This window comes from Protopterus annectens, chromosome 9.part0 (assembly GCF_019279795.1).
Source record: "Protopterus annectens isolate FY-2018-M chromosome 9.part0, PAN1.0, whole genome shotgun sequence".
Taxonomy (NCBI): Eukaryota; Metazoa; Chordata; order Ceratodontiformes; family Protopteridae; genus Protopterus; species Protopterus annectens.
The window spans coordinates 470214533-470238657 of NC_056743.1; the positions used below are offsets into that span (position 1 = coordinate 470214533).

The 24125-nt window shown below is 40.0% G+C and overlaps 2 protein-coding genes across 3 annotated transcripts in view; both read left to right on the forward strand.

Annotated features, from left to right (window-relative positions):
• Positions 1 to 24125, forward strand: part of MAK16 (MAK16 homolog) — a 1440501-nt gene that overhangs the window by 938829 nt on the left and 477547 nt on the right. The gene's annotated exons all lie outside the window — the stretch shown is intronic.
• The window catches only part of RNF122 (ring finger protein 122), a 493201-nt gene that overhangs the window by 467474 nt on the left and 1602 nt on the right, over positions 1 to 24125 (forward strand). The window lies entirely within an intron of this gene.

Here is a 24125-nt window from a genome sequence, read left to right on the forward strand (position 1 = left end):
TCATTGTTAATGTTGGTGTGAATGACTTGAGATGTATCTCCTTGGACTACATGAAAAGAGACATGGAAGAGCTCTCTGATCATGTAGCCCAGGCGGGTGTGACCCTGATCCTGAGTAGCATCCTGCCCTCACCAAGAATGATGCCTCAGTATAAAGAAAAAAATGATCAATTTCAACAATTGGCTAAGCTTCTGGTGTCATTCAAAGGGGATCCAGTGTCTGTCAGCCTGGGATGACATGCTCGACAAGCCGCGTTGCTTCACAAGAGACAGCTTGCACCTGTCACCCCTTGGCTTTTGAGTACTGGCCAAGGCTCTTGCTGCCCCCATAGTGCCATTTTTAGGCAAGGCTCAAAATTCAAACCCACCTCCGTAAACACCACAAATAAAAAAATGAGCCTTATGCTACTCAACGCCAGGAGTTTAAATCTCAAAATGCATTCACTCAAAGCACTCCTAAGTATGGAGAACGTAGACATCTGTACAGTAACTGAAACCTGGTTCAAGGCTCCAGAGAGCACTCCAGCACTACTGGGCTACAACTCATACCAAACATTTCGGCCACAGAACACAGACCGAAACACAAAAGGAGGGGGTGTATCCATATTCATCAAGGATGCCCACACCTCCAGGTTAGTGGCGCAGCATGATACCTCTGAAATCATCCCTGTGCAACTAACATCAGGCAAATCTGCAATGCAAATTGTGGCCTGCTACAGATCACCCTCCATGACCCAGGACCACCACTCCGCCTTTCTGGAGACACTGGAAAACATGAAGGTCCTACCGAACACCCTGATATTGGGAGATTTCAATTACCCTACCATTAACTGGGAAAACTACTTGAGTACAAACTCCCAGGCTCAGCGCTTCCTGGAATTTATCAACTCAAATGTCCTGGATCAGCTGGTAAAGTCCCCTACCAGAGGCCACAACATATTGGACCTGGTCATCACCAACATGGGAAACAGGTGCTCCATACTGGAGGTCAACTTGTCCCTGGTTAGATCAGACCATAAACTAATCACCCTGGATGTCCACACCCCACCACCACCTCCACCAACCAAGGAAACCACAGTGAAAAACTTTTCTAAAGCAAACTTCACCTTACTTAAGGCAGAGTTGGTAAGTTTCACAGCCCCCACACTAAAGGATAACACTGCCCAAGATGCAGAATCGTTTACAATTGCACTCTATGAGCACCTACAAGGATGCATGGATCGTGCCATCCCTAACAAAACCAAGACTCACTCCCCTACAATGTTTGTTGTATTTACCTGTTGAGGCTACACACTCAAGTGCGCTAGCCTGTGTTACATATTTATTACATTTTCCTGCTGTTTGTTGTAAAAAAAAAAAAAAAAAAAATTATCCTTGTTTCCCGTCTTTCCTGACCTAGAGTAGTCCAAGTACAGGCTTTGCTTTATTCTGGACTTTTGGAAAGTTCCTGTGTTGCCCATTTCCTTTCTTGGATAAAGGGAGGCTTCTTTGTTCACCAGTGGCAGTGGGGAGCTTAGAGCAGCCTATCTATCCCTGGAGGAGTGTTCCCAGCACAAGAATCTGGTAGTCTATTGGCCATTTTGGGCCAATTTCTAGCTCTTTCAAGTCCCCCTGTATAAAACCCACTTTGGCGTGGTTTTTGCGCTTGTTACCACTCAGCCAAGCTCCTCGTGGTCCGGCAGAGTGGTGCTAGCAGCAGATAGGCTAAAAGAGCGACTGCTAACCTGATAAAAGTGTTTTTTTTTTTTTTGCTGCTACTACCTGGGCGACTGTCTGATCTAGCTAAACTGCAAGTATTTCTGCTTCTTGAACTGTTTTAAACTGTTTAAAGTTGTTTTTGCACCTGCACTTTTAAAGTTTGCCCTGTTTGTTGCATTTACCTGTTGAGGCTACACACTCAAGTGCGCTAGCCTGTGTTACATATTTATTGCATTTTCCTGCTGTTTGTTGCAAAAAAGAAAAAAAAATGATCCTTGTTTCCCATCTTTCCTGACCTAGAGTAGTCCAAATACAGGCTTTGCTGTATTCTGGACTTTTGGAAAGTTCCTGTGTGTCCCATTTCCTTTCTTGGATAAAGGGAGGCTTCTTTGTTCACCAGTGGCAGTGGGGAGCTTAGAGCAGCCTATCTATCCCTGGAGGAGTGTTCCCAGCACAAGAATCTGGTAGTCTATTGGCCGTTTTGGGCCAATTTCTAGCTCTTTCAAGTCCCCCTGTATAAAACCCGCTTTGGCACGGTTTTTGCGCTTGTTACTACTCAGCCAAGCTCCTTGTGGTCCTGCAGAATGGTGCTAGCAGCAGAGAGGCTAAAAGAGTGACTGCTAACCTGAAAAAAGTGTTTTTTTTTGCTGCTGCTACTACCTGGGCGACTGTCCGATCTAGCTAAACTGCAAGTATTTCTGCTTCTTGTACTGTTTTAAACTGTTTAAAGTTGTTTTTGCACCTGAACTTTTAAAGTTTGCCCTGTTTGTTGCATTTACCTGTTGAGGCTACACACTCAAGTGCGCTAGCCTGTGTTACATATTTATTGCATTTTCCTGCTGTTTGTTGCAAAAAAGAAAAAAAAAATTATCCTTGTTTCCCGTCTTTCCTGACCTAGAGTAGTCCAAATACAGGCTTTGCTGTATTCTGGACTTTTGGAAAGTTCCTGTGTTGCCCATTTCCTTTCTTAGATAAAGGGAGGCTTCTTTATTCACCAGTGGCAGTGGGGAGCTTAGAGCAGCCTATCTATTTCTGGAGGATTGTTCCCAGCACAAGAATCTGGTAGTCTATTGGCCGTTTTGGGCCAATTTCTAGCTCTTTCAAGTCCCCCCTTTATAAACCAGCTTTAGCGCAGCTTTGCACAATTTTGTGCATAGTGCAGCATTGCGCAACACCACTTAATTGGGTTTAAACCATTCTCAGCTCCACAAAGTCTGCTCTTCACTTTTTCCCTTAGAACTGATCTAGTTCTCATAATAAACACCCTAGTCCTACTCTAAAGCCTGGCACTTGCTCACTAAAGCAATTATATAAGTCAGCACTTGAAAATTAAAAGCACTACACACTCACAAACTCCCCTTGAGTACCTTGTTCCCCATTGGCCCTTTTTTCAATTATAAAGGAATTCCCAATACTATTCTAGCATGTGCAAAGGTCAGTTGTCAATCTCCTCTCCGGTCCTGCTGGTGAATCTGGGAATCTTGAGGCAATGTTACAACTGCCTCATGTATACAGACAACCCTCTCCTCCTCCCAACAAATTCCAACACATGTGAGAGATGCAACCATATAGCCAAAATGGAGGCTAAGCTCTCTCAACTCAGTACTGGTGTAACCAGTCAGGAGGAGAAGGAAACCACACTCACTACAATTCCAGTCTCACATAGACCTACCACGACAGCAAACCAAACACATAAACACACAAAAACATACTCGGAGGCTCTAAATAAAAATCTGCCTAAGCAACAGAGACCTCCAAAGCAGACACCCAAGCAACCGCTACCCCAAAACAAAACACGTGCAACACATAGCTCGCAAAGCCAGTGTGCTGAACAGTCACAGCCCTTAAGGCTAAACAACACACCTGATACACTTGTAATAGGTGACTCTATCGTCAGGCACACTGACGTCCCACTCACCAGGCTGAACAAGGAGAAGGTCACGGTGAGCTACCTGTCGGGCGCTAGGATCCGCCACATAACACAAGCACTCAGGTCACTCCAAGGCAAGTACAAATATAACTCAGTCATTGTCCATGCTGGTGTGAATGACCTGAGACGTACCTCCCTGGACTACATGAAAAGAGACATAGAGGAGCTCTCTGAGCATGTAGCCCAGGCCGGTATGACCCTGACCTTGAGTATCATCTTACCCTCACCAAGAATTATGCCACAATATGAAGACAAGATGATCAATTTCAACAATTGGCTTAAGTATTGGTGTCATTCAAAGGGGATCCAATGCCTGTCAGCCTGGGATGACATGCTCGACAAGCCACGATGCTTCGCTAGGAACGGGTTGCACCTGTCACCCCTGGGCTTTTGGATATTGGCAAAGGCTCTTGCCACCCCCATAGTGCCTTTTTTAGGCAAGGCTCAAAAGACAAACCCACCTCCATAGGTATCACAAGGGATTAGAAACTAAGAGTAATGCTACTCAATGCCAGAAGTCTAAACCTCAAGATGCACGCACTTGAAACTCTCCATAGCATGGAGAACATTGATATCTGTGCAGTAACAGAAACCTGGTTCAAGGCTCCCGAGAGCACCCCAGCACTACCAGGTTATACCTCATACCATGTTTTTCGGCCCCAAAACTTGGACCGAACCACAAAAGGAGGGGGAGTATCAATATTCGTCAAAGATACCCACACCTCCAGGTTGGTGGCACAGCAAGAAGCATCAGAAACTATCCATGTGCAACTAACAGTGGGTAAAACTGCCTTCCAGTTTATAGCCTGCTACAGACCACCCTCCCAAACCCAGGAACCCCACTCGAGATTCCTGAAAACACTGAAAAATATGAAGGTCTCTCCAAACACCATTATATTGGGCCACTTCAACTACCCAAACATAGACTGGGGAGCATTACTCTAGCTCCAACACCCTAGCCCAAAGGTTCCTAGAATTTATAAACTCAAATGCTATGGAACAACTTGTTACCACTCCCACAAGAGGGGAAAACATACTGGACCTGATCATCACCAACATGGGGACTCTATGCTCCAGACCAGAAGTGTACCTCAGACCATAAACTAATCTCGCTAGATATTCACATCCCGACCCCAGCCGCTGCACAGAAAACCACAGTGAAAAACTTCTCTAAAGCAAATTTCACACTCCTCAAAACCGAGGTGGAATCCTTCAAAGCCCCCGGGCCTGTGGAAAATACGGCCCAGACCGCAGAATCCTTTATAAATGCATTCTATGAACACCTTCAGGAATGCATGGATCATGCAATCCCAAACAAAACCAAGACCCAATCCTCCAAAGGCAGGCGTCCTGTCTGGTGGACCCCAGCCATAAACAAACTATACAACAGAAGGAGGAAGCTACTACATGATAGAGCAAAATCCCAAAAAGGGAAGGCATCTCTGATCAGTATTAGCAAAAAACTACGGGCACTCATAAAATCATCTAAGGCCAGCTTCGAGAGAAAGATTGTACAGGACACTAAGGATAATCACAAGGCTTTCTTTAGTTATGTTAGGAACCTGGGTGGGAATTCACAGATATGCTCAGAATTAGTCCAAAATGACAAAAAATACACCGAACCCACAGACATTGCCAACATCCTAGCTGACAGGTTCAGTGCAAACTCCCCCCTCCCCACCAAAAGGGCAAATATCTATCCCAGCAGAGTGCTGCCCCCCCTGACATCTCAGATGCTCAGGTAAAAGCCACCCTCTCCAAAGCAAAAAACATAGCATCAATGGGACCAGACATTGTCCCGGGCTGCGTCCTACGTGAACTCCAAGAAGAACTAAACCCAAACATAAAACTACTGTTCAATCTCAGTCTTACTACAGGATATGTACCCAAAGAGTGGCGTACAGGAACAGTGGTCCCTCTCCACAAAGGTGGTGCCTCAACAGATCCTGGAAACTATCGCCCCATAAGCCTGACTAGCTTGGTCTGCAAAGCTATGGAAAGGATCATCATGGACCTCATAAATAAAGATATTGGGGACCTACAGACACTGGATCCTACCCAGTTCGGCTTTGTTAAGGGCAGATCCTGGCTCTTAAACCTGGTCAATTTCTTTGAAACAGTCACCAAGGCCATTGACGAGGGGAAGGTTGTCGACACAGCCTACATGGACCTCGCAAAGGCCTTTGATACAATACCCCACTCAGGCATTATAGATAAGCTCACCAGCTTAAATATAAACCCCTATGTCACTAGATGGGTAGCAAACTGGCTCAAGGACAGAACCCACATGGTTAGAATTGCTGGAGCCATGTCAAACTCCAAACCAGTTACAAGTGGCGTCCCACAAGGCTCAGTCCTGGGACCTCTCTTGTTCAGTATATATTTCTCAGAGGTACAGGTCAACACAGAAGGACTGTGGCTGACCAAGTTCGCAGATGACTGCAAACTGGGCACCATAATCGACTCTCCAGCCGACACAAGCATCCTACAAAAGGGCCTCATACAAACAGACAACTGGTGCCAGAGCCATGGCCTCAAGCTAAACGCCAAAAAGTGTATAGTCATCCCCTTCGGCAAAAACAAAGTGCCCACAAATTACCACATAGATGGTAATCCATTAAGTACGGAAGAAGTAATTAGGGACCTGGGGACCCAAGTTGATAGCAATCTCTCATTCGACAACCACATGGCCAAAGTGGTTAGAAAAACATTTTATATAGCCCACCTAATCATGAAGGGATTCACATCTAGATCAGGGAGGTCATCGTGCCTCTTTACTCATCCCTCATCAGGCCCATAATTGAGTACAATGCCCCTTTTGGGATGTACCTTACCAGACACCTGCAGCAAATGGAAAGACCCCAAAAGTACCTCACCAAGAGGATCAAAGGGCTCAAACAGATGCCATATGCTGCCCGGTTAAAGAAACTCCAGCTCTACTCAGTGGCATACCACCTGCTCAGAAGCGATCTGTGCCTGACATATAAAGCCATGTCCAACCCGGAATTAATGGACATGCTGCACCTCAGAAAATCCAAATCCCATCGAGCTATGCGCTCGAGAGACTTGAACCTCAGCACTTAAATAAATAGGACATGCTGGAGGGACAGATTCATAACCCAGAGGCTCCCTTCACTCTGGAATAAAATCCCAGTCCAGGTTAGGCAGAGTCCCTCATTGACTCTCTTCAAGAGGAATCTTGATGAGTGGATGGGAGATTGTAGATTTACTCCGGGTATCACTTCTGAGTCACTGTTAGACAGAGGCACAGTATACTAACCTCGAAAAAGGGCATAGCAAAATTCATTTTAAAATGGGTGGCAAAAGCCAAACACACTCTGGCTAGGCTTGTTAATGCCCTAGGGCAGATAGCCTAGTATGAACCTATGAACCTAACCTATGAACCTAAGAGAAGGAAACCAGTCTGTTGGACCCCTGCCATAAACAGGTTATACAACAAATGGAGGAAACTAGTTCAGAAAAAAAGCAAATCCCAAGAAGGAAAGACATCCCTGATCAGTATCAGTAAGAAACTAAGGTCCTTCATAAAATCATCCAAGGCTAACTTCGAAAGAAAAATAGCCAAGGATTCCAAAGATAACCACAAAGCCTTCTTTAGCTATGTCAAGAATCTAAGTGGCAACTCGCAGATATGTTCTGAGATAGTGCAAAATAGCACAAAATATACCGAACCTACTGATATTGCCAACATACTGGCAGATAGATTCAGTGCAAACTTCATCTCCCTCTCACCTTCAAAAGGGCCCACAACAATATTGCAAAAGTGCAGTGTCCCGGAAATCACAGAAGCACAGGTGAAAACAGCCCTTTCAAAAGCCAAAAACACAGCATCAGTGTGGCCAGATGGTGTCCCAGGCTCCGTCTTGCACGAACTACAGAACGAACTAACCCCCCACCTAAACACGCTGTTCAACCTCAGCCACTCCACAGGCTATGTGCCCATAGAATGGTGCACAGCAACAGTTATTCCACTCCACAAAGGAAGGGCCACAACTGACCCTGGTAACTATCGCCCCATAAGCCTGACTAGCCTGGTCTGCAAGGCTATGGAGCGCATCATCGTGGAACTCATTTACAAAGACATTGGAAACCTCCAAACACTTGACCCAACCCAGTTCAGCTTTGTTAAGGGCAGATCATGCCTACTAAACCTGGATGACTTCTTCGAGACAGTTACCAAGGCCATAGACGAGGGAAAGGTGGTTCACACAGCTTACCTTGATCTCACCAAGGAGTTCGACACCATTCCTCACTCGGATATTATAGAAAAACTCACCAGCCTGAACATAAACCCCTACGTCACAAGATGGGTTGCCAGCTGGCTTACTGACAGAACTCACACGGTAAGAATAGCGGGCTCCATGTCCGACTCTAAACCAGTCACAAGTGGTGTCCCGCAAGGCTCGGTTCTGGGACCCCTGCTGTTCGGCATATATTTCTCAGAAGTACAGGCAAACACAGGAGGACTATGGCTAACCAAGTTCGCCGATGACTGCAAACTGGGAACCATAATTGACTCTCCGGCTGACACAGACATCCTTCAAAAAGGCCTTACTGAGACAGACGCCTGGTGTCAAAGTCTAAGCTAAATGCCAATAAATGCATAGTCATCCCGTTTGGGAAAAACAAAACACCCACGAATTACCACATAGGCGGCAGCCCCCTTAATACAGAAGAGGTAATAAGAGATCTGGGGACCCAGGTAGATAGTAATCTCTCCTTTGACAATCATATTTCCAAAGTAGTTAGGAAATCCTTCTATGTAGCCCATCTAATTACTAAGGGGTTTTTATCTAGAAATAAAGAGGTTATAGTGCCCCTCTACTTGTCACTCATCAGACCCATCATAGAGTACAATGTCCCATTTGGGATGTACCTCACAAGGCACTTCCAACAGCTGGAAAGACCACAAAAGCACCTCACCAAGAGGATTACTGGCCTCAAACATATGTCCTATGCAGCCCGACTGAAAAAACTCCAGCTGTACTCAGTGGCATATCGCTTACTCAGAGGTGATCTCTGCCTGACTTACAAAGCTATGTCCAACTCAGAATTGATTTACATGCTTCACCTAAAGAAATCCAAGTCACTGCGAGCCACGCGGTCTAGTCAGCTAAACCTTGCCACAACAATAAATAGAACATGATGGAGGGATAGATTGCTGTCACAGAGACTCCCCATGCTTTGGAACAAAATTCGTAACTACATTAGGCAGAGCCCCTCACTCACACTCTTCAAGAGAAGCCTTGACGAGTGGATGGGTAACAGAAAATACACCCATGGGATCACTTCATTTTCTCTACTTGACAGCGGCTCAGTTAATTAATCAATGGGGTGACAAAAGCCGACACACTCTGGCTAGGCTTATAAATGTCCTTGGACAGATAGCCTAGTACCTACCTATGAACCTATGAACCTATAATATGTCATTCCTGATTCCTGAAAAATACCTCCATGATTTCTCAAGCCAGATAGGCTAATAAATTGTGGAAGTTACTCCAAATTCCAAAAATATTTTGCTCCTCAATACACATACTGTAGTAAAAATGTCACTGTATCCTTTACTAACAATACAGTGGCATAGCTCACTAAAGTGAATGAGTCTAACATAAAACTCCTGTACTGTCATATGTTCTTACTAAACTTACAGCCATAGAGACCATTGAGAAGCTCAGCCCCATCACCAAGTACTGGTGACAGATTAGTAATGCCCCCATTAAGTAGAGTTTGTCTACATATCCCTGATGAACATTTGTGATCACCCATCCAGACTGGTTCTAAAGGTTGCTAGGGAAGTATTCTGTTTGATAGGTATCAGCCACCCATTCCAGACTAGGGCAATGCATTCCTTTAGATATATGTCACTCCATCTAATGTTGTAGATGATATGGAAGCACAGGTATAGGTATCTGGAGCAGGCATTTGCTTTACCAGTGCTTCTGTTTAGGTGTACGAGTTCAAAGACTGGTGAGCTGTTCATTGGATGGAATGCTAAGCAGAACTCACTCCTCAAAAGTTTGTATGACACAGAGTAAAAGTGCTGACATACAGTGGAAGCAGTACCGATGGCTACTATAATGAATCATCACACTGGTGCTGGCTGGGCATGTGCAGAGTATGTCTGCAGTCATAGTTGTCCTTTTTGCACACAGTGGATGACTGCAAATGCAATCTTTTAAATATACTATGTGCAGTTCAGCTGTGCATCATCACAAAACGACAAGCTTGTTATGTGAGTCTAATTACTGTATAAATAACAGGTGGCACAGTAGAGCTCATTCGACCATGCCATGCCATGCAAAGGTAATAAGATTAACATACTATTTCTGAATCCAATTACCTGTCCATGGTGTACAGTTCCATATATGTTATGCATGGCTTGAATGCTACATTTCATTTTCCAAAGCCCATAAATTATTAAGCCTCAAATCAAGTTTCTTCTGTTGATCTTTTGTAAAGTATAAGGTTTATTCTGCTGGATGGAATTAATTAGGGCAGTTCTGGTACCCATCCATGATTGTGCTGCCCCCAGTGATTGCCTCATGTGCAACATAAGAAAGGAACATTCTTTCCTTCTCCCGAAGAAGCAGGAAGAGAAATGGCTGCCCTTTGTCCCCAAAAGAAAATGTTTGCTAGACAAGTTGACCTATAAATTATTTTATTTAGAAAATTGGCATTCCTTAGTTTTCGAACTAAATATTTTAGGTCATTATTGTCTGGCTCCATGGAACAGAGGGATGGAGCATTGACTGCAGTCCAGGTGTGCCAAATTACAGCCCTGGCACTGGAGGAGTCGGACATACAGGAGGAGTGAAGTGGGTGTGGCCTGCTCTCCTCTCCTGGGCTTGGAGAGAGTGATGCACATTTTTTTCCCAAACACATTTATTGAATTATCACTTGTGACACAGGCAAATTTACATTCATATAAAAGTAATAAAAGTATATTAACATAAATGTTGTAGTCCACATATATTGCTAAATATCATATAACCTAAGCAACATTACATAAGTTATTCAATTCCTGCTTTTTTTTAAACAAGAAACATCTTTGGTAAGCCATCACTTACTACATAGGCAATCATATATTTATGTAAATGAAAGCAAACCACACCAACATTGTCCTAGTTGCAAGCATTTTACATCACAAACCATACTGACACACTCCCAGTTGCAAACATTATACATCACTTATAATCCACCCAATCTTTCTCACTCGGACATTACAGAGATCAGTTGGTCACTGTGATTCCCTGGTAGAAACCAGAGAAACCACTGCTTATGTTATAGAGGGCAGGACAAGGCTGCTTGGAGATGCAGTAAACCTCATACAGGAATGAGGGGAACATCCACTGTAGTCACCCCTTACACATCACACTCCCATGGTTTGCTGACTGCATGTGTGGGATAGGGCTGCAAAAACAAAATCTTGAACCACCTCTGATGGCTGGCTAAATGATGGCCCATCCTGGTCTACCTTCGCCCTGATGATGAGGAATAAATGGGCTTACCACTAGAAGGGGGCTGATGACTGGCTGACAACAGGGTCAAAAAAGAGCAAAACAGATCAAGGTGAGAAGTCTGCTGTCCACCTGTATGTCCCATCTGGCATGTGGTATATGTCTCTTTACAATGAAAGACAGCTCACAAGCATTCACAGTGACCTAGCTTACAACATGAAACTCACTGTCTATGGCTATAAGAATCTGAACATTATTTCAGTCCTGTCAAACTAAACTTGAATTAAGGTTATGTTGTAAAATTGGAGTAACTTTCCTTCTTTTTGAAAGATTGGGGCTTGGTATAATGGTGAAGGTGTTTAACTCATAAACACAAGGTACATAGCTTGATTCTCACCAGCAGATTGCTGTGACTGTTTATTCTGCTTTTTTCATCTCCCAAGCTGCTACTTATATTTATCGTGGGTATCAGAACTTCTCAGAGATTTGGGATGCATGGCTAGGCTTAAAAAGTCCCTTGTGGTTGTTAGCCTAGTAAACACCTATGAACATAGGTGCAACCCAAGCTTGCTGACCATCAGCACCACTCCTTATAAACTATACCATTCCGAGTCTTCCCAGTAGCATTCCCAGTCAATCCAATGTCTCATACCCCATAGTAGGCAAGTTGAAAACAGACAGACATCACACTGTAATCCAGGAAGGAATTTTTCACCTTACCAGTGTCCCAGCAATGATGGCATTTCTATATGGCCATTACCTTACACCTGAGTGGGGCCTTATGCAACTTGTATCAGTGTGGGGTCCACTGCATCTTGTGCAAGTGAATCTGTGTATGTGTGTTTGTGTGTGTTTGTGTGTGTGTTTGTGTGTGTGTGTGTGTGTGTGTGTGTGTGTGTGTGTGTGTGTGTGTGTGCGCGTGTGTGTGTGCATGCGTGCACGCGCATGTGTGTGTGTGTGCGTGTGTGTGTGTGCATGCACGTGTGTGTGTGTGTGTGTGTGTGTGTGTGTGTGTGTGTGTGTGTGTGTGTGTGTGTGTGTGTGTGTGTGTGTGTCTCTGTGTGTATGTACGTTTGTCTGCCTGTGTATTTACATGGATGTGTGTGCGCAAGTGAATTTGTGTATGTGTTTTTGCATCCATTACTAGATTAGCATCCAATCTAAAATTGCTGTGCCTTAAGGCCACTGAGTGGGATAGGCTCTGGTAACTTGAACCAGATAACCTGAGATAAAGTGGGTGTTGGAGAATGAAAGAATGAAAGAATGACAAATGCATGTACTCCACATTTTTATACAGAGAATGATAACATATACATTAACATGTGAACAGGATTTGAACAAAAATTTCAAAAAAACAGACATTTTGAAGACAGCAAAACCATAACATATACATTAACATCCGATTAGCATGTGATCAAAAATTGAAATTATACAATAGTATTTAAGAGACAAAAATAAAAAGAGATAAATTTAAACACTAGTAGTTATGTCCATCTCATGTTATCAGGGTTATGATTTATTTACATATTTAGATTTGAGTACTAAGTAAAAAAAAAGTATCCTCAAATCGGGGGAATACTTTGTAGAGAGGGAGGTACTAAGAGGTTTACCAAAGGAGGGGAGAGAGGGGTTAGGTTGGGTCCTGACAGGGACAGATTTTGGAGTTAAGTAGATGGAGTTTTATTTTTTCTTTAAAGTGGCATGGGTGAATGGTGGAGCATATGTCTCTAGGAAGTTTGTTCAAATTTTGGGCAATGGAGTTTTTATGTAAGAGTTTGCCTACTGCTTTTTTTGGTTGGTAGGTGTGTAGTAGTAGCTGATTTGAGATACAAAGAGTACGAGAAGGTGTGTGGAAAGAGATGAAGGAAGAGAGCGCAGGACAAGACGAAGCCTTATAGAGAATGAAGTGTAACATTTTAAGTTGTGATAGCAACAGAAGGTGGGGGGACTCAAGCCAATGGAGGGATGAAAGGGGCAAGCAGTTATGATTGTTGTATGGAGAGTTAATCATGAATCTAGCAATCTTATGATAAGTTTGTTGGAGTTTGTTTAAGGTTATGGTTTGAATGCTGGTGAACACAGGGACAGCATAAAGAAGGGAGGGGGAGAGCTTGAGCAAGGGAGAGTCTAGCATTTGGAGTTAGAAATCTTTTACAATAAAGGAAACCAAGTTTCTGGTTGGTCTTTTTTATGCATTGGAGAAGGTGCATATTTATTTATTTTACATTTGTTGACCGGGCTCGTCTAACTGGATATATGTCCATGTTCAGTAGATGCCCGGGGAAATAAACTCCAGGACATGAATAAAATACTAATAACAAATTACAAACTAGAAAAAGCAAAAAAATTTGTAAGAAAAAAATAGCAAAAATAGTAAAAATGTAATAAAAATAACCAAGCAATGGTAACATGTGCAGTAAGGCACTGAGGGTAGCACAGGGTTTGTACAATGGTAATATGTACAGTAAGGCATAGAGGTTAGCACAGGGTTTGTAAAGTGGACAAGTCATAAACAGTGCAAAAGGAAAGGTACAGGGACTATGTACAGGTAAAGACAATAGTGGAGAAAGGAAGTTAGCTGTGAAGTGATTTTACTAAGCATTTATTAGAAAAAAATGATATTAAATCTGAGTTAATCATCGATGATGACTCCTAGCAATTTAGTGTGAGTTTCAGGTTTAATAACTGTGTTATTAGAGGAAGTGATAGAAAAGGAGGATTTGTGGTGAGTCAGAGAACAGGGAAGAAATAGTAAGAGTTTGGTCTTTTTTGGGTTAAGGATGAGTAAGTTACTGGTTAGCCACTGTTCAGTAGATGAAAAGGTGTTTTGAGTGAGTGCATGGAGCTCAGAGATGTTATCAGAGATAGAGATGAGGGTTGAATCGTTGGCATATTGTATAAGGGAGGAAGGGTTGTAAGATGTGTGGAGGTCATTAGTGAAGATATTGAGTAGGAGGGGATCCAAGATGGAGCCTTGGGGTACTCCTGTTGGGATAGGTAGGAATGGAGAAGAGGAAGAGAGCCATTTAACGGACTATTGCCTGCAGGATAAAGTAACTGGAGAACCAGGAAAGGGAGGAGGAAGATAGAGTGAGGCAAGCAAGTTTAGATAACAGTAGGGGATGGGAAACAGTATCAAACGGTTTGGAAAGGTCGAAGAAGAGACAGGATATAAGTGTATTGTTATCTAGGGCCTCAGCTATGATATGAGTAAAGGACAGGAGGACAGTAGTTGTGCTATGGCTGAGACAAAAGCCATGCTTAAGAATTGTTTTCTGAAGATAATGTATATGTTCTTCAGAAAAGACAGTTTTTTTTATTTCTTCCATTGTTTTTCTCATTGTATTCTACTTACAATTTTATTCCCAGATTTTATACCTAACACAGAAAGTTCATTCATTGTAAAATATATACACCCTGTCTTTACTATGTCACCTAAACCTTTACTTTAATCTTTATTTAAAGCCATCCTCTCTGGACACTCATTTGTGCAAATTATTTATTTTATCCAAATTTTGTTTTTTTGCAATTATTGCTATGTCATCTGCATATGTTAACAGAGTTGGAATCTTTAACTCTTCAGGTGTTGTATACACATACTATCACATTTATAACCAATGCAAAGAGTATACATCTCATTGGACATTCCTGAATTGCACCACTTTCTTTCTTAACCAGCCATTTACAAGTATTTTTACTTTATTATTACTATACCTTGACACATATAATTTCCTGACTTACTCACTTATTTTCTATTATTTCATTATTACCTATAAGTGTTTTATATAAGCAAAGATATTTTTTAGAAAGAAAAAGGAAAATATTGATTTACTTAAGCAGATTAGTAAAGGAAGAGGGTAGCTTAATGAGACAAATAAAACATATAAAAGAAGAAACAAAAAGAACTCAGAAATACATTATGAATAGTGTAGTACAATATGTACAACAACTGTCTGAAGAAAAAAAGAAGGTAGTAAATAAACATGGAAAGTAAAACAGTTAACAGGAAAAGAGACTAAAGAGTTGGAAAGGGAGATTTATTTAAATCAGGTAGATAAAGTCCTAGGACAAGCAAATATGGATTTGGCTACAGAACCAGATGGAATAGGGTATAAAATGTACACAAAAGTTAGGGAATGGCAAAAAGATATTTTTTAAAGATTTTGAATAAATGGTTAAATGAAAGTTTTATGTAAAAGAATCATATAGTGGAATACTTAAATTCATATGGAAGAGAAAGATAGAAGTCAGTTAAAAAAAATGGATACTGATATTACTGAATAATAATAATAAAATAATAATAAAACTAACCTGCTGCTATTCACCCTCAAAAATTAACCCCCCTAAATAGAACAGATTTTAATATCTATTCACAAAACAAAACCTGCATTAGAGCAGTATCGCAAACAAAACTTCTAGGAGTTATAATAGACAAACACTTTAACCTTCGATCTACACTTTCAAAACTGCATAAAAAAAACATCAGAAACTAGGCACCCTCTATAAGTATAAATTGTACTTCACACCCACTGCTAGACAAACCCTTGCACTGTCCTATTTGCTTCCTTCACTTCTATACAGTGCCCATTTGTTCACTAAAATTCATAGCTCCTTAAAATCCAAGACTGAATCCTGTTATAACAAGGTTGCCAGGTTCGCTACCAACAAAACGTACTCCTCCCATCACTGCATCTCCCTATGCAAACTAAAATGGCTGGAACTTCCCCATCACCTAACCTACTTGCAGTTAACCACAGCTCACAATATCATTACCAAACCTTCCAATTGCCCATCCCTCACCTCCTGGTTTACTCTCCATAAGCCCTCCCTACAACTCAGATCTGAAAATTAATTCCTTCTAAAAGTGCAAATACCCAATCTAGCAGTTGGCCAATCTCTCTACTCATGCTTGACTTACAAAGCCATGTCTGACTCAGCTCTGTTAGAAATGCTACAGCTAAAGAAATCCCAATCCCTCCACACCACACACTCTGGAGACCTCAACCTCATTACCACAGTCAACAGAACATACTGATGGGACAGCTTCATAACCCAGAAACTGCCCATGCTATGGAATAGACTTCCCATACATGTCAAGCAGAGCACCTCACTGGCCCTCTTCAAGAGAAATCTTGTTGAGTGGATGGGAAATAGAAAATTCACCCCAGTGGCTTTACTCGACAGAGGCACTGGGAACTAAGGTCAGCTGGCATAATGCAAGGGTAATCCTATGGGCTAGGCTTGCAAATGCCCCAGGGCCATTAGCCTAGTGCACACCTATGAACCTATGTACTGTTGCTAAAACTTAGAATTTCCTACCCAGCTCTATCAGAACTATTTACAATCACACCTGCTTCAAAAAGTCTCTAAAACAGCATCTCTTAGCCCTATGGCAATGTACATGTGGCTATGACTACAGAGCATCTTCCCCCACCTGATCTAAATTTTTTTTCTCCCCTCTGCTCAACAGTTATGCAACTGTCTCTTGCTGTCTTCACTCTACAGTATCCAAAGTAGATGATATATTGTACTTTGTATATTTTGTATATAACGTATACTGCCTTTGTTATTCTAGCTAGAAATTTATGATAAGAGTGTATGTCTATTTTTTTAAGTTGTTATCTCTCTATGTATGTAGAAAATGTGATTGTATTTAAATTTCTTTTGTATGTGGCGCTTTTCTCCCCTGACCTCCACTGAAAATGGGTTATGTATGTAGAAAATGTGATTGTATTTAAATTTCTTTTGTATGTGGAGCTTTTTTCCCCTGGCTTCCACTGAAAATGGGCACTTCTTGGCCTAGTGGACCATCCTGGTAAACAAATGCAAATAAATAAATAAATAATTTCATGTCCAGCTGTGTCAAATATCTTATTAATATCTCCTATCATGATTTCTGCTTCTTTTCTATTTATAATATCATCAACAATTTCTCTATCATTAATAATTCTTGACAACCCTTCCCTTTATACTATGTATACTATCTTCTGTAATATTTTCCATTTTAGTTTCAAATCTTTTTTGTATTATTTTCGTAAAGATGTTATTATTCAATAATATCAGTATCCAGTTTTTTAACTGACTTCTATCTTCCTCTTCCATATGAATATAAGTACTCCACTATATGATTCTTTTTACATAAAACCTTAATTTAACCATTTATTCAAAATCTTTAAAAAATATTTTTTTGCCATTCCCTTAATTTTGTGTACATTTCATACCCTATTCCATCTACTTCTGTAGACAAATCCATATTTGCTTTTCCTAGGACATTAGATCATTTAAATAAATCTCCTTTTCCAACTCTTTGCTCTCTCTTTCTGTTAACCTTTTTACTTTCCATGTTTATTTACTACCTTCTTTTTTTCTTCAAACAGTTGTACATGTTTTACTATACTGTTCATAATATATTTCTGATTTCTTTTTGTTTCTCCTTTTATATGTTTTATTTCTCTCATTAAGCTACCATCTTCCTTTACTAATCTGCTTAAGTAACTCAATACTTCTTTTCTTTCTCTTTGTAAAAAATATATTTGCTTATATAACAATTCTTGTATTTTTTCTTGACTTCTTATATCTAATATTTTTTCTTTGTCAAAGTATTATATATCATTATGTCCTAAATCTTCCAATGCATCATTATATGTTCTTTTATATTTGTATTTCTCTACTTTTCTCACATCATATTGCCACTGAGGAAAGAAACTTTTTTTTATATTTTTCCTTAAATATCATCCACCATTCAGACCATTTTTTCATAAAATGCTGGCATAGTAATGTAATCTTTATATAACTGTATTATTAATCTGTTTCTTTCTTCATTCCATGCTTTCCCACTTATCCCTTTTATTCCTTTTCCTATTTTATACATTCCTTGTTTTCCTTTATCTCTAGCCATATTGCAAGTTGATCAGAAAATCCTGTCTCAACTACCTCCCCTTCTCCTATAACTAATCCTTCTGATACTATAAAATAATTTAGTTTAGTTATATACATACCCCTTTTGTAACTCCATGAATTTTTGCCTCAAAGTTTTAACTTACCACATTTTATAACTTCTAACATTTTTCATATATCATTTCCTTTCTTTACACTTACCTCTTAAATCACAATTAAAGTTCCCTGTTATTATAATATTCATATTTATCACCACGTAGGCTAAAATCTGATGAAATAAGCTTCCCCTTTCTTTGCAGTAAGTATAAGCATATACTTTTATATTTCTATATACTTGTTCATTCCATTTTAAATCTACAATGGTTATCTTCCCATTTTTGCTAAAGTTACATCAAATATATTTACTGTATTTTTGCAGAATATAGCTGTTCCAGAACATCTCTCATTCCCCAATTTGCATATTATCTTTCCTCCCTAGAGTTTCTGTTTGCAATCTTTCTCCATTTGTTAAAAACTCTTTTGTCTTTTAATATAGTCAAATCTTCATCACATGTATTAGGCAACTCCAGAATTCCTGTTTTTCTTATTATATTCTTAGCAATATCCACATTTGCAGAAAACACTCTAAAGTTTTAATTTCCATTTGCTTCATGGTTTCATAAGATCATAGCTAATTACAACACTAGCTTTCTTAATGAGCCATTCTAAGCCTAGCCAATTCCCTCCCCCAAAAGTGAGAATCAAACACCGTACCATGTGTCTGCGAGTTAGACACCTTAACCATTATACTAACCCCCAATAATTAGCTGTATATAGTCTTTTTCATTAATTTCCTTTCTTTTTTTTATTTTCTACCTTCGTTTTAAATTGTCTTTTCTGTCTCTTATCCTTTTACCATTAGAATTATTTTTTCTTCTTTTACTAACTCCCAATTTGTCTTCTTCATCACTTATTTCAGAACCTTCTTCTGTCATCTTTATTATTTTTTTCTCGTCTATTTTTTCTTCTCTTTCAACTACTTCTAAAATTTCTTCTCTTTGTTCATTGTTCTTCTCTTTCTTTTTCTTTTTCCTTATTCCAATTTTCATTTTCGCAATCCGTCCATAAATGTCGAATTTTGTTATGTCCATATAGCATTTCAATTCACATCTTTTTGCATCATGTCCCATTTCCCCATAAATATAACCTTTTCTTTTGTCGCAGTTACTTAGCAAATGTCCTTCTTTTCCACAAAAATATGATTTAGGTTGTCCCCAGTATTTTACAACACCCCTATTCCCTTCTCCATTTATCATGCTTGATGAATGTATATTTTTTCTTTCTATTTTTAACATACTATTACAATCCCAACCACTAGTCCTTAAACCCCTTTTGTCATAAATGTTTCCAAGGTCCAGTACTTCTTTGCATAAAGTTTTCAAATGTCCTTTCAAAGTCTTTTCTTTCTACCTCCATTCAAAATTATACATGAATTTTCTTTTTTTGTTTCCCTGTTAAATGCCTTTATCACATAAAGATTCCATGGGTTACAGTCTTTCTTTTTTTCATATTCTCCAAGAAAATTTTCCATTAAAAAAGTCTCAAGTATAATGTCACAAAATGTATCTTTGTTAGTAATAATGAATGTTCTTATGTGCTTTTATACCCAAGGGAGCTATTAAATTGTCCCACACTTCATATCTGTCTATTTCTTTGTCTTCTTTACTTTGAATATTTACCACATGCATCTATTTTTCATTTTCTTTTGCCTTCTTTTCTGAAACTCAATTTTTCCTTCTTTTACTTTCTCTGCATATGTTTTCTTTTCCATCTCACCACTATTCTTCAGGATTGTCTCCACATCCTCCTTTCGTATTTTCTCCATAATATCCCCCATGAAACATCTCCTTCATTTTCTGGCTCACTGTGCACCACCATTTCTTTAAGTATATCATCCACCGACTGGAGGGTTGTAATTATACATCCATCATTTGCTGGCTCATCGCAATAAAACAGACATACTTAAAACATTTCCTCAGATTCCTGAACACATTCTCCAGTCACAATATTTGCTTTCTCCTTCATTTCTTTCACCCGTCCATCATCTTCTTCTCTCTCCCTCTGCTTCACTTTTACTCTAGGCTGTCTCTGTGCCTGGAACACAAACAGGAAGTGCTCCTCTAAAATGAGCCCCACTCAAATCAATGATGTGTAGGGAAAGTTCCCCAATACCCTGGCCAAATTTCCCCTAGTAATATAAACACCACCTTGTGTCTCCCCTGAAGAGCGGCTATTAGCCTAGGGGAACTAATCTAGTCAACAAAGGATAAATAAATTCATGCAACCCACCTTGCTTCTGGGAAGCTGTAGATCCACTCACAACCACCCAGTCACCCTCACTAGGTGCCACAAACTTAAATGTGTAATGTCTTCTCTGTATTAATATTAAGCTGCATGGCACATACTGTCTCCTTCAGTCACTACCTATGATGACACCTCCATGTGTTATGTATTATGTATTATAATACATATGTGTTTGTAATGTACAAAGCTTCATGGCGAACCCAAACACCATGTGTATTACCCCCAGGTTTAAGTGCTGTACTGTTCCCCATAGATCATCACTTTACATACAGATGTTGGGTCATTAACTTATTCCCTCTAATGGAGTTCTGGAAGTTTGCACTGTAACTTCCAGTGGGCAGACCCTGAGCTTTTTGGTAGAAACAAGTTATGCCCACACATTTCAACCAAATATTCATATCATAGATGTTATTAAAGAAGTGCAAATGGCAAAGTCTTCAGCACAAACTATTTTTATAGCAGTAGTATTCTTTTAGTTCTTGGTTTGAAACTGGATTTTATGAGTTACAGTAAACAGTTACTACTGAATTTGTAATATTTTGTAAACAACGTACAATAGCTCAGCAACCACTCAAATTATACACATACTGTCAAAAGCATTTTGCTTAATCCACCTGCGACTTTTCATGTGAGGCTAAGCTGTTCTAACTTGTTTACTCAGATATTTAGAAAAGCATGAACTTTATGATGATATAAGTAAATATTATGTTAACAGCAATTAATGTTTCTTTACTTGCACTAGACAGAGGTGAGATATCAACATGGTTGTATTTGCCACTGTGTAAGCTTAAAGATGAAACCTTGTAATACTTTGTATGTAGCATGGTTTTAAAATTGTTACTGCAAATTTGGACAAACAATATTTGACACCTAGAGGCATCAGTAGGATGCAACTGCAAATGCACCTACAGGCGTCATTCAGTAGTAATGAGTTAACCCAAAGCAGCTTGCATTCCTGCATAGGTAATTACATCCATTACTTCTAAGTGGATAGTTGTGCATGTCATTAAATATATTGTGTATTCACTAAAAGGTGCAAACACAACAAAACTGTCATATAACACAAGACTAAACATTAGAATTCAGTCCCAGAATGTATGCGTTACAAAAAATTCTGAAAAATTTTCCCCTTTTCATAACAACCCCTCTGTGCAAAACAGCTGTGCTTCTACATCGTTCTTTTCTAACTTTACTAGTTCCAAGGCCAGTATACCTTAGCGGACATTAGAACCTATTTTTTTTAATTTAGAATTACAACTTTTGTATAGAGTTTGGGACTGAGTTATTATTTAGTGACAGTAGTAATCTAAAATGACATAAAATATAACCCTAAACTTATGGTTCACTTCAATTTAATCATTAGTACATAGGATATATAATTAAGATTGACAGACCGAAATTGCGATCTGTAACAGGTGGGATATTTGCATTTGTTTGAAGTTACATGCGCTCTGTCTCCAAAACTGCAGTAGTGATTTGCTTGCCTTTGTTCAGCAAAATCCAGTATAACTCAACAGTTCATCAAATTATGTGACTATGTATCTTATTTGCATGTTGCAGTCAGTACAGAGGGATCACTGGTAACACGTAATTTTGGCAAGCACAAATAGAGCAAGCGCTGTTCACCAAAATTATGCTCAATGACAGTGGAGTTTGCCTTTTTCCCCACTGCTGTGTGACCTCAGAGTTGGTATATGTAAGTCCGGGATGTGAGGGTATTTCCTTACAAGCGGGGTGCATGGGGGCTTGCCCCACTGCAAAAACAAGTGCTGAGTGCATTCAAGGTGACTTCGGCAAACGGTTTTCATGTATTTACCATTTGCTGAAATTGCCTTTGATGACATGAATCCACTCTTCATATGCATGTCCAACCCTGCAGTACTCTTTGTGTAGAGTAGGGGCAGGATGGAGCAAAGTGACATCTATTATACCACTGTGATAGCAGCACAACATCGCTGGATGTATACCTCTCAACCTTAGTTCAAGTGATCTGGACAAGGAAGAAAATAATTGGGGGGAGCAGCCCAAGATCAGGGACAGACTTTAACTGTTACTCTCATAATGATAGAAAGTTTCTAGAATGACAGGGTCTGCATTAGCATGCATTTCTAAATTTGTGTAAAATTTCTCATAATGTAATAAAGAGCACATGTAATAATCTAAGGAAACTCTCAGCTGGAACAACAGTGCTAAACGTCTTAGTACAGTAGGGTATTAAGCTAAGGCATACACAACAGGTATGATACTAGATTTGCACAGCAACAGACTGTAATGTAAGACAAGATAAAAACAGCACCTATATCTCTTAATGAAAATATAGTCAATACTGCAGTCAGGTAGTGGCAAATCCCTGGGTCATAATGAAAATATAGGGCATGAGCAATGGAAAAAATAAATGTGATTGGACACCAAGATTAGTTATTGGGCAGTGGAAGAACATAGTAACTTATTTCAAATGAAGATCCATACTGCTGAACTTCTTAGTCCAAGAAATCCGGACAAAGCCTGAAATAACGCAAGTACAAAGGTCCAAAAACAAGGATCGATTTTAAATATTGCTCTTATAAACTTAGAACATTACTAGAATAACCAGGTATGTATTAAAATGCATTTTCTAAAAGATATGAAGTCTGAAACTCACATGTATGACATTATTTCCTAATTTCATTCCTCAGACAAAGCTGCGGTGGTGCAGCGGTAGCGCTGTCACCTCACAGCAAGAGGTTCTCCCGTTCGATTTTCGGCTGGAGTGCCTTCTGTGTGGAGTCTGCATGTCCTCCCTGCAGTCGAGTGGCGTTCGAAAGACATGCGTAATTGGGCGTGCCTTCGTTGAAGGTTGGGCGTCGAGCTGGCACTTCGCCACCGTTAAAAAAAAATCTACTGCCAATCATTAGCGGACTGGAGTTCCGCTGTGGTGACCCCTTAACCGAGAAAAGCCGAAAAAAGAAGATCATCCCAGTGATTTGCCAGAAAACCAAAACTTTTATGAGGAACAGAGTGAAATTTTGAGGCAGAAATCTGTGCATACTGTGGAAATCTGGGCAGTTGAGAGCTCTGTAAAGGTCTTAATAAAACAATGCTAGTTGTATTTGAAGTATTTTTACTTCTTCCAGGGTTAGCAACAGTGGAAACAAACAGATAAAATCTAAAAATGCAGACATCCATTGAGTTAATATCGCTCAAATATGTATATCATACCTGATGAGACTGAAGGGCCTTAAGATGCTCAAAAACATGTTGATACTCTTTGTAGGATTTAAAGAGGTCGATGCCAGTGTGCATTGCAGATCCACAGTGCATTCCTTGCTGGCAGAGTACCTCCTACAAACTTATTTCAGTCAAAGTTTAGCCCACGGCCTGTTTGCTGACACATTTTAGAGTGGAAGTAAAGTAGTGTTTATGTGCATTAGTGGCAGGAATGCTTCAGCATGTGATCTCCTACCCTCTCTCATTTTTTAATTAAAGTTTACTGAGACCACATGCTTTAACATGGTCTCAGTAAAACTTCAAATAAAAAAATAAAAGAGGGTGGGAGTAAAGACTTCTGTTATGCATATAATCTATTCCACTGGTAGCTTTGTAAATCATTCAGTAGTCCAACAGGTAGAGACTACTGCAGTATTAGAACTAGGGAAAGTACCCCCGAATTACAGAACTCCCACTGTGTTACTTTATTCAAACGCACACACACAGACACACACACACACACAACCACACACATACACACACACACATACACACACACACACACACTTGTACTGCTTGTACTGCATTTATTAA